Source organism: Athene cunicularia (genome assembly GCF_003259725.1).
Source record: "Athene cunicularia isolate RWA chromosome 11 unlocalized genomic scaffold, athCun1 chr11_part1, whole genome shotgun sequence".
Lineage (NCBI taxonomy): Eukaryota > Metazoa > Chordata > Aves > Strigiformes > Strigidae > Athene > Athene cunicularia.
The window spans coordinates 12,984,928-12,999,279 of NW_020799113.1; the positions used below are offsets into that span (position 1 = coordinate 12,984,928).

A 14,352-nucleotide genomic window follows, 5' to 3' on the forward strand; every position below is an offset into this window, starting at 1 on the left:
TCCCCCCCCCCCCCCCCGGAAGAGTTTAAAATGAGACATTTAAACTCAAATGGTGATGTAAAAAAAATATTTATGTGCAATTTAGCTTTCATTCATTCTTCCAGCTGTCTTAGAAAGCAGGACTTCTTTCTCTTCCCCCCCCCCTCCCCAAATATTAAATCAGGAAGTATATATTATTTTTACTTTACATCTACAGCAATATCTAATACTTTTTCTATCTATTTTAAATTCTAAATACTGTAATTATAAGTTACATCATTGTATTTCTACTGTGAATAACATTTCATTTTGCTCGGATGAAAACAGTACCAACCATACAGGCATCTGCGTGGTAAGTACCCTGATTATTATGAAAAAGCCAAAGAAATCCACTGGACTTGTATACTTTAGAAAGCAGTATGCATTTATTTCAATACAGAAACAGTATCTTTCAGGCTGAGGCTGGCTTAAAGATGGCCATTGTTTTCATTATTTAAATAAAATAAAGTTCTCCAGCTAGAATAGATTGTCAGCACTGTAAAGACTTTTAACTAGAAATTATTTACAGTTATTAAACCAAACAGCTACAGAGCTTTGTCACTCTCACCTGTGTCCTGGGTTCAGCTGGGATAGAGTTAATTTTCACAAGCAGCTAGGAGGGGACAGCCAGGACAGCTGACCCGAACTAGCCAAAGGGATATCTGATACCATATGACATCATGCTCAGTATATAACTGGGGGAGCTGGCTAAGGGGAGAAGAGATTGTGGCCTGGGAACAAACTAGGCATCAGGTTCCAGGTGGTGAGCAATCACATTATGCATCACACTTCTTACATTATTTTATTAGTATTACTGTTATTATTTCTTCTTTTCTTGTGTCACCCTATTAACCTGTCCTTATCTCAACCCACAAGTTTTTACCTTTTTCTTCCAATTCTCCTCCTTTTCCCACCAGGGGAAGAAGTGGGCAAGCAGCCTCATGGTGCTTAGTTGCCAGCCGGGCCTAAACCGCAACATCCTGGCATTGGCAAAAGGTCAGGTCTCCCTCCAAACAGTGGCCATTTTGCAGGTTGATATCAAGAATATCCCAGAAGTCCAAATCCTTTAGCAGCTGTTAAAAGAGGAGGAAGATTATCCTTTGCATCTGACAGTCCTGTTTGGAAATGGTTTTTGGTTTTTATTGTCAATATTTTATTGCCAATAAATTATTTTATTTTATTGTCAAATGCTTTAAAACAGTGAAATCTGCTTTTGCTTGCACAGGACACAGTCTGAACTGTGAGGGTCTAAAAACATCAGGCTTAAGAAATGCTATCTGAAAGCACTGCAGACAAAGCAGAGACACCACACACCAACAGCTACAAATACCTTAGCTTTTATCATTCATAATGCCCTACTTTAAAAGACGTACAACCACTGAGCTACAAGTATAACCTTCCTGTACATATTTAACAACAGAGCACACTGACCTGCAGTGTTACTAATCTTAGCATGACCACACTACAAAGTAAAATTCCCTGATATAAAATGTTAACCTACACACACAAGTCAAAACACAGGCTGACAAATGAAGTACAATTGGTATGGAAAGTTAAAGCCAGATTTTATTTCTGAGTGATTTTGTCATGGCAAACATATTAGATGTCATATGAGGCTGGTTCTAAGCATGGATTTAATCCATGACCATAATGTAGGTCAGTAGTTTTGATACAGTTTGTGCCTAGTATTCATTCCAAGGAATCAGACTCAGCACTCACATCAATAGCTGTGAAGAGTGTACATGTGGTTTCTTTTTACACTGCCATTTAATAAAATAATCCAATTAAGCAGATGTCACAATATTTTTTGCTGACTTGCCATTTCAATCATTAAAACAGTATTTAATTTACAACAAAGTAGCTTACTCCATTTCTATGCATCCAAGAATATTCATGTTTAAAACCTGAACCGCCCTCGCTGTTTCTGCTGCCCTTCTGGTTTTCAATGAGCTTCAGTAACTCAAAAGAATTGCAACCAACTTGATAACTAAAAAAGAAAGCTTTGTAGAATGGGAAAAGTTCACAACAGAGGAGAAAAAAAAGACTTTCTAAAATAGCCAGGTGTTCACCTCAACCCATACCAACTTCAAACAGATGTAAGGACAGTAGTTGAATCTGATTTCAGACTAAGGACATGAAAGATAAGCTTTATATTCTTATGCTTTTATAATGTTAGAATAAAATCATTTTTAGATAAAGAATAGTATACTCCCCTACTCTCCTATTCTTTCACATAAAGTTTGCTCTGAAAATAACATGGCTGAGTTCCAAGGCTTTCAACTATTATTTGATCACTACCAAATATTTGCAAGTTCAGATTTCCCCACATCCCACCCATCTACTCGATTGTAGTTCATGTATCTACTATGTTTTCTTCTACTTTTATGAGTAAACGTACTGTGGCAAGTGATCAAGTCGGTCATGAAAACAGAGTGAATTACTTTGAAGTACAAAACTGAAGCAGTATTGGAAGAAGAGCTCCTGACAGCCTATCACCCAGATGAAAGTTTAACTTGAGGAAGAGGTGACAGGCCTAAGAAAGCAATCCTGCTTGGCAGCAGAAGTAGAGGTTTACTTAAGGTATGGGTGGCAATGCTTATACACAGCCTTGCATCCTCATGACACATTGTGTCTTCAACTTCAGTTGAAGGATCAGTTTGTTCAACACGACTTAGTCTAAATGAACAAAAGTGGGAAGCAATTCTGTAAAAGACATTAAGAGCACAAGTAGAAGCCTGCCAGAATCTCACTATCCCCTTATCAAAAGGGGATCCAAGAATTTTCTGTAGAGCAGCTCTTAAGATCAAAATGACACAGATATTCCAAGTCTATAATTTAGATATGCGGCTGAGGGCTTTTTTCTTTTAAAGATGCTCTGCTGGATTTTAAACTTCAATTAAAACAAGTTTATACACCCTTATATTACTGAATTCTGTCAAACCAAGAGTTGCATTCTGCTTCATGGACTGATAGATATCACTAACCTAAATGCATTTATGTGTACAGTTAAATACTCAACAGTATTAGCAGATGATCAAATACTCACTTTGCAACCATACCCTGTGAGAGAGCAATTGGCCATTAGGGGATTTGTGTGTACGTCCTTATAACATGTCTATTTCTGTGAAGAATATATGCACTGCACTTCAGGATGCACATGCCCATTAATACACACACTGGCATTTTATACGTGAACTTTTGATCTCTAGTGTCTATCATTTATTTACAGATTATTTATGTGGAATGTACCCAACCTTATTTATATCAGATTTAAAAGATGCTTGAAGGTGTATTTCAGTGGGGAAAAACATTAATACCTTCAAGCATATCTTTTTTAGTCTTTGCATAGTCACTTACTGAGTTCAACTCCACCCAATTCAACTATTTCCCTGCACTTATAAGAAAGAACACCCAGAGGCACACTGTACACCTCAGATCTTCCATGCTAGGCACTCATCTAATAGATCAGCTGCCCTGTGTAAAATAAAACCCCGGTATACTCCAGTTGCTCACACTCGGCAAGTAAATTCCCAAAAGCTTTAACTACAAGAGCCAGTGCATCCTCCACAGGTATGTTATGATGCACTACAGAAAAGAGATAGCTGTCTTATCAAGTTTGTGTTTTCATCTACTTCACACATTTACAAAAAATAGAATAATATAGCTGTTAAGTCCGTGCAATGTAACTGAGTGAGATTTTTAAAGCCTCCAGTTCAGTATTGATATAGCCTTCCTGTGGCTGCAGAGGTTAGATTTAGCACCAGTATATGAACTTCATTTGAAATATAAATGAAAAGTTGTAATTTCTCCTTTCCACTGTCAAAACATTATTGGTCATTCATGATATAAAGCTAGAACTGAGCTAAAGAATTCCCAATTCTGTAGAAAGACTTTCACAGACACCTACATCTGAAATCAGGTTAGTACAGATTTTTTTTTTCTTAATTCCAGAACATTTTTTACTTAACTATAGAACATTGCAGTTACTTGCCCTCCAGAAGTAACTGTCTTTTTACTATTGTGTCCTTGATACAAAAAAAGATGCAAAATTTGTAAATTTGCAATAAAAAGTTCTGAAACAAATACAGATAAAAAGTTTAGGAAGGATTCTGATTCATTTACAAAGAATCAATGCAAGAAAGTGAAATTTTAATTAAGCAATTTCTATATGAGTTTGTATCATTATTACATGTGACAGTTTTGCATGGATTTTATGCCATTTAAGCAGCAATCCAGGACAGATATTTAATCACTCCATGTATCATGAATTATTAGAAATTAATTTGGTGAACTATTTCAAAGCTGTCTCATTTTAACTAGGTCAAATTCTGTTACCCAGAAGTGCGATGAATCAGCATTTAAAAAATTTTAATGGGTTGAAAGAAATTTAAACTGCAGTTCTGAATGGGGACTACTTTAAGTGACATCTCTCAAACAAGCTAAACTTTCTTTTGATAGAATAATGAACCATGATTATAGTGCAAGAGGAAAGAGCTACATTGTACGTTCAAAAATACAAACCTGTCATTTTTAACTTCTTTGAGTGCATGTGTGAGATGTGACTTATGTAAAGTATATTATTTCCACCACAAGACCAGGCTCTTGTAACTGCTTGCCTATAACTCCAGCATATTCCTCTGAAAAGAGAAGTTGGTTATATACAAATAAGTCTGTGTCATTGTTTCCCATTGCTGTGCTGTTGTTGCCATCTTGTACATGCCAGAAGCCACAAATATCAAGTGCAGTATTCAGGTGTAAAAAAAACCCCACTGTGTGTTGATTGACGAGGTATATCAGAGTAACTGTGATGTTTAAGCCACACAGAAAAATTTGAAATTATTTGTCCAAGTATAGTAGGAAGCTGTAATATACATAAAAGGAAGTTTAGTTGGTGATTCCTGCTTGATCATGTTTTAGTGCTGGATTTGAGTGAAATACACTAATTATTGAAATTCTTTATATTTAGCATTTGATTCTTTCTCACCATTCTAGTATCCTGGGAAATAATCAACTGAAAAGAATAGTCTGTTAAGAACTATTATACTAGAATTAGTGTAATTTTGTTAGTAGCCTTTTTTTAAAAAAATACTGAAGGTAGAGGGCACAAAAATTAAGATTAGTAATCCACATGTTCTGAGGATAGATGCTAAACATTACCCCTTAAGAATTTTATGAATATCTTGATTTTAGCCTTTTGGACTTGGAAGATCATGTTTCCCGATAATAACAATATAGAGAAATATGGAAGTCACAAGCTCCATTAGCTTCACCAACAAAAATTCTTGCTAACATTGACCTTGAAATTACCAATGGGACAGTAAACAGTCAAGGAAAAACTATGACTTTCTTCCATATACTGTAGTACACCCACTGTTTTAAACAGTTCTAAAAGTGTTTCATTTACGTAAAACAATATATTTGGGGCTTGAAACAACTGAAAACAAATTGATTTGTCACTTCAGTTATTCTTGTTTCAAAAGATTAGATGTCAGTTTACAGCCTGCTCTGATTATCCCACATGACCTTTGCATTTCAGGCACATTAACCCAGCTGCAGCAGCTGTAGTTCTTCCTATCTAGATTTCTAGTCTCTCTTCTACTGACTAAACATTTCAGACCACTAAACCATGATAGTGGCAGAGAGTTTCCAACTCACATTTGAAGAGATTATGCACCACTCCACTTCTGCAACACCCCAGAAACTAAAATAGAAAATCTCTGGTGTGTTCCAAATCATCTTTGAGTATCAGAAGGGGAGGTCAGTGAGGAGGAAGGGAATTAAATACTACATTTACAGCGCCAGAATTCAATACAAAGAAAAGCAACTGTCTCAGCTTAAAATAATTGTTGATTCTATTATTAGAAGCTGTGTGAAGGCAGAATATATGGTCTGTGTTTCCTATAAATTTCAAATGGATTAAATACATAGGAAAGTGATGCCAATAACAAATTTGGTCTAAAACACTTCGCTACAGGGATGAAGAGAAAAATTAAAGTTAGAACATAAAAGCAGCAACAAGGAATTCAAAGGAGTTACGGTTTAGATTTCCAATTTTCTAGCTTGTCCTCTTACAAGAAGAATGAATTCTGTGTATTTGAATGGTTAAGATCTCCATATTCAAGCTGACCCAGGTCACCTCCAGATGATGAACAGCAATGAAAACTTTTCCAGGATTAGACACACTTGTGATAGAAGTTTGCCTTCTGTTTAACAGAATGTTACTCTATGAACTCATTTTTCTAAAGTTGTTCTAGTTTTGCTTCCAGTACTAAGAACTAGAGACTAGACAAAATAAAGTTCTGTGCACTTGAAAGTCCTTTTTATATAACCAACTTCAGTTTTTTTCTCCTGTTGGCAACTGTGAAGGGAATCTTTCAAATTAGAAAGGTATCTGACATGCATCAAAACCTGCAAAGATTACTCAGGCAAAAATAGTATCTGAAACTACTTTTAGTACGTCTAAATTAAGAGACCACAAAATCCAACCGAATGCTGCAAGGCAGCCTTTAAAACAGAAAAGAGAAATTATGATTAAATTAAGATCAGACTTAGTTTTGAAGTAAATTTTTTTAAAGAACCTAGACAGGTCTCTCATGGTTGTCATAGTCCAAATCCTGGGAGATGCATAAGAAATTTTAGGACTAACTAGCAGTATTAAGGAGATCCAGAAACATTAAATAGACATGATCTTCAAACATTATCTACACATTTGCAGGGTAACATTTCTGAACTGGGTTACACTTACCTATGTAATTACCATCTCTAATAGAATGAAAAAATCTTCATAGAAACCTACTTTTGCTCCTTGCTGATGGCAATGACAGTTAGAAGGTGCCTCATTCTTTCTGCATCTGTTGGTAAAACTGCAGGTATAGCTTCTCTCCACAATCATCCCTGGTGCAGTCATCTGCAACCAAGTGAAAAATCAATTAAGTAACATCACATACTGCAAAACTATATTAGAACATCACCAAGTCTTCACTACTTTTACAGTTTTTGACAGTATTGTTAAATGGTAAAATATTTCTTTGAATCAAGGGGGTTTTTTCCTCCCTTTTCTTTTTCCCTGAGGAAATTTGTTACAAACATGCAAGAAGGCATATGAAACATGGTTAAACTTGGCTGCAGACTTCTCCAAATTAATCTGCAGAGAGCAGCCTATTCATCTATTTCAACCCACAGAGGATTCTTTCTGTCCCATTCTCTCCTGAACTTTCTTCCATTTTGATGCTGGGACTCAAATCTCACTCCAAGAGAAGGCAGTGAGAGACTAGGAACTAAACCACACCATTTTTCAGCTGTGTTAAAAAACACCTTGCCTAAATACTTTAAAAGCCATGTTGAAAAAATACCCACACTGGGCACACCAATGTAGGACTCACCAGAAGTGAGCTTGCATGCCTCTCTCCAATACAAAGCCACCTTCTGATTCTTTTGGATCTGCAAAATATACACAGTTCTTCCTTACAGAATGTGCTGTACTCCATAAGTAACTGAAGATATTTTTTGGGGGGTAACCATTCATTCTCCTCCTGTGAATTGAGAGTAGTATGTTCACACCACTAATTCTCAAACACAAACCACTTCTAGCTCCTAGTTCCCAGTTCACATCTCACAGTCCCACCCCAAACAAATGGACGCTCATGAGCTGGAGCCTGAGAAGCAAGCTCTGCTGTCACAGTGCCAGATAAACCTACCAACTGCCAGAAAAGATGATACTCTAAGCAAATCTTTCAGAATTTTGCTTTGGTGCAGTTTGGTAGTAATACAGACCATCTACTGCCTATTGCAATTCACACCTTCTATTTCTACTCATTTCAACAACAAACAACTCAATTTTTCAAATGCTGAACATGGATATATAGCATTTTATTGGCATGAGCTTGTCAAAACAAATTAGGAGATACACCAGGAAAAACAATAATTGTCACATTCTGCTAAACATTTCTCTGGAATTACTAGTCTTTACAATCTTCCTAGCAGTCTTAAAGGAGGTATAAAGCAATGAATATAATTTCAGGTCTACTGCTCACTGACTTGCCTGTCCAAAAAACCAGGTAGTTAATCAAGCAACATTGCTCTTGTACCTTCTTAGAAGAAGGCAGACTGAACACAGGTAAATCCGTAAGTGATCCTGCAATTCAATGAGCAATTATTACTCTCACAGATCTTCTCACATGCTACATTTACACCATTCATTAACTTGTCCTAGATATAATTGGATTAACAATTTCTTTAGATAGTGACAGAAAACTTTCATCAATATTCTTCTCTACCCTGAAGGGAAGCACCTATGTAGTTTGACATTGAGTTCTACCAGGGATTAAATTTATTTCTCACATTCCCACATTTAGCTTCTTTCCATTACCCCAATCCCCTTTTACTGGGCAGATCTCCCCAGAGATCTAACGCAAGCAAATATGGGTCTCTGTCAAAACATTTTTCCCCTCCACCACAGTAATCTATGGTAAGCAACATGAATTCTTAAAGTATCTGGCTTCCCTGAAGTTCCAGAATAGACACCTACCTGGTCTGCTGCAACTCGTGTTCCCAAGTGCTGCTATGCCTGGATATACCTACCATCTTTCCCTGGGACATGGTACTCTGTCCTACCATCCACAACAGCATTTTTGCTGCACTAAGAATGAATCTTTTGCTATAGCTTTCAGAGGCCACAAAGCAGAAACATGCTTATTCAATAATCTACACCACAACTTTTGTGAGCATCATTCAGCAATTCAAGCCTCAACATTATCTCTGATCCAGAGACTGGATCCTGAAGATAACTAAAGAGTTATGATTTTTCTATAATGACTTAAGGCTACCACCACTAGACTTTGAAGGGACACTGATGGATATTATGAACTTGTCTGTCAGCTACAGACAAAAGTGCATGCGTTAAGAAGGAAAAAGAGCCAATTAAAATTCTTACCTTTTTAGGAGTACTGGTATCTCATACTAATCTTCTTTTCCTGTCAAATTGCTGCTCAAATAGCTCTTCAAAGCTAAGGAGAAAACATGTTTTGAATGGACCTTTCTCCAAGTTAAAATAAAAGGCCGGTTTGTGCAAAATATTTTTTCTTCCATGCTTTGGGGGGGGATTTAAATAAATCAGACATATCAGTTTCCAAAATACTAAGTGTAAGGGAATGCTGCTAATTGAATGTATATGTTTCACTAAGACTGAACTGATGCAGAAGACTGTTCCAAACAACTCATACAAGCACATTTTGCATCAGCAGCTAGTTGTTTTTCTTTCTATTCTACACATTCTGTTCCTCCCAGGATCTCCAGGTATCTCATCACATAAGTTCTCTATATTTCATGAGGATATAAAGCATCCTTCCCACTCAATATAGACCAGAGTAATAAAACTAAGTTTTTGAAATCTATTTTATGTTTTCCTAGAAGGGTAAAAGGCACATAAGCCTGGCATAAGGTTTTAACAACAGATATCAAATAATGTTGCCTTCTTTAGACGACTATCTTCTTCAGCACTGAGACTTTTCTTTTAGCTTACAAAGACTTAAAATGAGAATATTTAAAATAACTAGCAAAATCATTAGCTGCATTTCTAGAAAACATATTTTAGCAAGAGCAATTACTTCCAACACACCACCTACATCAGAAATCTGTGGATTAGCCAGTTAAGTTGCTAAAAAGTATATATATCTTCGTAAGGTCCTTTTGCTCTTGAGATTACGTATCTTATTTTGAAAAACACTCTTATACTTTGGATTGTAAGCACTTGCAAGATCTTTGGTAAACAGACAAGACAGAATGGGTGAAATAAAGCATTATATTATATCCATGCATTTTTATTCCTATTCTACAGATTGGAATATAATCAGCAGTAATTGACGGTTATTTGTTGTAGTTACAAAAATGTACAGGTATTCCATTTCATATGGTTAATTCCTACATTTAAGGCCAAGAAAACCCATTTAGAGATGTAAAAATCAGAAGAAAAATACTTTATATCCTATGTGGGAGAAAGTTGCAAATAAAACTCCAACCAGTTAAAGTTAGGACAAATGCAAGTTAGTTTTGTGCTCAGTACAATGACATTCCTCTTAACCTGTACATCTCATTCTTTTAAATAACTCCCTAGCAGTTCATTAAAAAAGCCTCACTTACCTTCCTACAAGAGCCACTACAACAAAGGTCCTGAAGGACCAGATAAACTAGTCCCATTCCAACATTTTTCTAAACTGTATGAATAACAAATTAATAACATGACAGTTACTTAGCCATTGCTTGATCTGAGTTAGATGATGTTTAAACTTTTGAGAACTTTCTTCAATAAGTATAAACCAGGAAAATAAAATTTAAAAATAGTCATTTCCGAGCAATTTAATTGTAACTCAACGTCATCTGAATAGCTAAATGAAGTATCTGGTGAAGAGTAAGTTTCTCCTACCACTAATAGAGAGAAAAAAATATTCAAGGAAAGAGGTAACTACAAGTCCTCAAAAACTGCAGGATGACACCAGAACAGATAATGTGCGCACATATGAATTCTGAAAAAGAACAGGAGAAAAGTGCTGTTTGCTCTTGAAACAAAGCATAATATGGGACAACAAATTTCCAAAAAATAAGTATCTAGGATCAAGCCTGTAAACCATAATTACAAGAACATCCACTCTTTTTTCCACAGACTTAAACTCAGTAATCAGGTACTTGTAAGAGACAGTGCTTTGGAATTCAATCTCAAAGAGTGGAGTTTAGAACTTGGTAGGCTTTGAGGCATGAGATATACTTCTTACATATTTTATCTATTCATTTGACCAGATTACTATTGAAATTAATGTATATTCCCACTACAGCATTATAAATATTTTTCTGTTAAACACATAGGATGTTCAAAGCCTTAGAATAATATCTATTTATGCTACTGAAAGTTTCTTACCTATTCAGATCTTCAGAATCCTTTGAATAATCATCTCAGGAAGGATGACTCTTCTAACATGATTTGGAAGGATTTTAAAGATTTATACTAAAAGAGGTAAGAATATGAGGTTAGGGATATGTTACCAGAAAAGTCTTTTAAAGTATCAAATAATCCAAAGTGTAAGCAATGATTAAATAAACATATTTAAAAGGTTTTCATACTATATTTGTTTTTTAAACTGTCATAGCAAACAAAAGTGATGTACTATTTCTCCTTCACCACTCTTTCATTAACAAGCTCTAGGGAGATGTGAAAAGGTCACGTTTCCTTGTTTGGGTTTGCCGAACCTACTGAATGCCTATGATACACTATACAGCAGCTCAGTCAGTTCCTCCTGACATTGTTTAAAGAAAGCCTAAAAGAGTACACTAACATCACAACAGTCATTGCAAAAATTTGTAACCACAGGGGTACATTTTAAGCCAAGATTCCTGCTTACACAAGATCCTTCTAAAGCTTTTGCTTCATCCATTTTCCCTTGAGTAAAGAAGCACTGAACAGTTTACAGTAGGAAGTGACTTCGTTAAGCACCAGCAACCTACGGGATCTGACTTATATTAATATTTATTTGCTTCCCATAATAAGATGTGGCACTTGTACACATCTCACACATTCTAAATTAAACATGTTTTTCGATCACAGTATTGAAGATAGATCTTCAATGTCTATTGCTGTCCAAAAAAAGGCTTTCTCTTTTCTGCTGAAGACGCTGCATTTTGATAAAGCTCATCTTCCAGGATAAACTCTGAAATATAGGCCTGCTATAAAAAAAACATAATGGAGAGAAAAAAATTTCTGATCAGAATTTTTTTGTTGTCTAAAGCAAGAAGTCCCAAATATGGATCTTCTTAGAGAGAAACCCCAGTAGTTCTGTGGATAAATAACACTCCTCATGGCAAAATGAAATGGAATGGTATGAAGAAAAAAAAAAGGAAATATAATGAAGAAAAAAAGGAGTTTCTTGGTAAGATTTTAAGCTTCAAAAAAATCTACCTAGAAAAGGAATATAAAGAATGTAAACGCTAACCTCATATCACTAAATGTAAGTAAGGAAAATACTCTTCAAACTTAGAAAGTAGTTACTACAATAAACAAATTTATAAAAACACAGGATTAGTAAATTCAAAAAGACCAAATTTTTAACAGCCTTAAACATTAACACAGTATCTCTGAAGTAACATTTTGCCTCAAGAGGGAGGGATTGATTAGAGGAAAATGAGCAGAAGGGATTATGTAGACAAAAATGTGCAGGAGAAGGCTGGAAATACAAACTAAGAAGCAAGTGACCCATCGTAATTATCTCTGATAGCAGATGCTGCTAACAGATGCTCTCACATTATGCTCAAAGTACAGCTGTGAGAACCAGAAATAGATACCAAAGATGCTCAACTCAAAGATGCATCCCTTGCACCTCAAAGGGAGATACGTGAGATATCTTTCTAAGCTAACAAAGCACATTTGTTTCAATCCCTTCTGCAATGTGAACCAGTCCAAAAGTACACTAAACCCTTTTGCTTAAGCTGTAAACTCTAAGGATTCACAGGTATTAGCAGAAAAAAATAGCAAGGATTATGGGCAGATGCACTAACCCTAAGAAGCAGTTTATTCAAGTCATAGTTGTAGTATGATGACAGTGACATTGTCTTGTCTCATTTACCTTAGCTAGTCTCCAGTCAACATAACTGTACAGAAGACAGTAAAAGCTACTCTGGGGGAAAAAAAATAAAAAAATTTTAAAAATCAGGGAAATAAAAGCATTTGAACTGCCCAATAAGTTTTACATTACAAACAATGAAGAATTATAATTTACTTAAGTATCTCAATAGTTACTGATTTTGGATTTTTTTCCTGGTGTAGGTTCAGCTTTTAACTGCCACAAATCATGAAAGCTTGAATAAAAACCAGCTTTAAGATATCTCTACCTGTTCAGAAGTTAACCTAATGGCTAGAGCAAGATGAAAGCAATCAGCAGGAGAGCTTCACATCAACAAACTCACAGAAGTATAAATAGCCTAGTGCAAATTACAACTTTCTGATACTTTCAGGATGCTAGAAGTCTCCAAGGGCTATGCACAGCACACCATTCTTCAGTGTAGCCTCTAACTTCACGGGGTCTGATTAAACGTCTACCAACTGCAAACTACAGTACAGCTGGAGTAAGGAAGAAAATATCTACTTCCCAGACTCCAGTCTTTGATTCACTGAAATATTCTAGTGCTTAAATCTGCTATAAATGTGCCTGACAGAATTCCACTCACCAGTGGGAGTGTTTCTGTTGGCTTTTACACTGGAAAGGGTAGTGTAAACTAGCTAGGCAAAACCATAATAAGCTGGACTCATAAACATCCCGAAGAAAATATGATGCCCTCATCTACATTCAGCATGCCATCACCGAAGCAAAAGTAACTTGACTTTGTAGAAGACACTTTTTTTGGGATTACACTTAAAACCAACGACAGCAAAATTACTACAAATCATGTTTTCACGACTTTCCAAGTTCCCTTTAAGAAAGCCTTTGCACACAAGTAATGCCCTGACCACGCTCCATAAAAGAAATGATATCCCATCCCATCCCGGAGAGCACTGCAGTTCTCAGTGACTGCTTTTGGAGGAGAGCAACACAAAACACTTGACCACAGAATACCAGTCCAGCCTCCAACACCGGTTAGCTGAAAACAGGTGGCAGTGCAGATTCCCGGTCCCGGAGAGCTCACTAATCAAGTTACTCTACAACTCCAAGAGCTTTCATTTTGGAAAAATAACAGTTCGGTTACCTCTGTATCACAGCTGGGACAGCTGGAGATAGCTGTAGGGGCCACGGGATCATGATGGGTGGTCTCTGTACATCTAGTGGGACACCTATAACCTATAAAAAGCCTTTGAGCAGTGCTTCTGGGCACCAGTTCAGATGTTACCATCCCCGAGGCTACGATCACCACCGAAGCCCAGCGGGGACGAGCGGGACCCGGTCAGGCAGCACGGCAGAAGCCCCACCAACACACCGCTATAACTGCCCCGCCTGAAGCCACCCGCCCCTCCAGCAGGCGGGGGCACGGTGGCGCAGCTGGGACTCGCCGCTTCGGGAAAACCCGCTCTCGAATAAAGACGCATGGAGGCACCTCGCACCCCTCCTCCTGCCGGAAACAGCGGCCCCACGCTGGCAGGAAGCCGCCCCGAGCAGAGCCACACGCCGCTGGATTTAAAGCCTCGTGTCCTGAACAGGCAAAGCCTCGGCAAAAGCCCCGGAACGTCCCACCAGGCGCTGCCGAGCACACTCCGGCAGCCACCGCACCGCTACCCCGCCGCTTCCGCCCTCAAACGGCGGGAACCACACCTAAGCCACGCCCCTTCCCTCTCCGTGGCCAATGGGAACGGCTCTTGCT

General features: G+C 37.2%; 1 long non-coding RNA gene across 1 annotated transcript in view; it reads right to left on the minus strand.

Moving 5' to 3' along the window:
• The window catches only part of LOC113484283, a 15,969-nt gene extending 1,704 nt beyond the window's left edge, over window positions 1-14,265 (minus strand). Inside the window, exons 1-9 of the long non-coding RNA XR_003399199.1 lie at window positions 13,744-14,265; window positions 12,627-12,677; window positions 11,997-12,051; window positions 10,928-11,014; window positions 8,951-9,023; window positions 7,401-7,458; window positions 6,815-6,925; window positions 4,540-4,655; window positions 902-1,091 (exon numbers count right to left, since the gene is read on the minus strand). This is a non-coding gene — a long non-coding RNA (uncharacterized LOC113484283). The remainder of the gene's footprint in view (window positions 1-901; window positions 1,092-4,539; window positions 4,656-6,814; window positions 6,926-7,400; window positions 7,459-8,950; window positions 9,024-10,927; window positions 11,015-11,996; window positions 12,052-12,626; window positions 12,678-13,743) is intronic.
• Window positions 14,266-14,352: the final 87 nt, after the last annotated feature.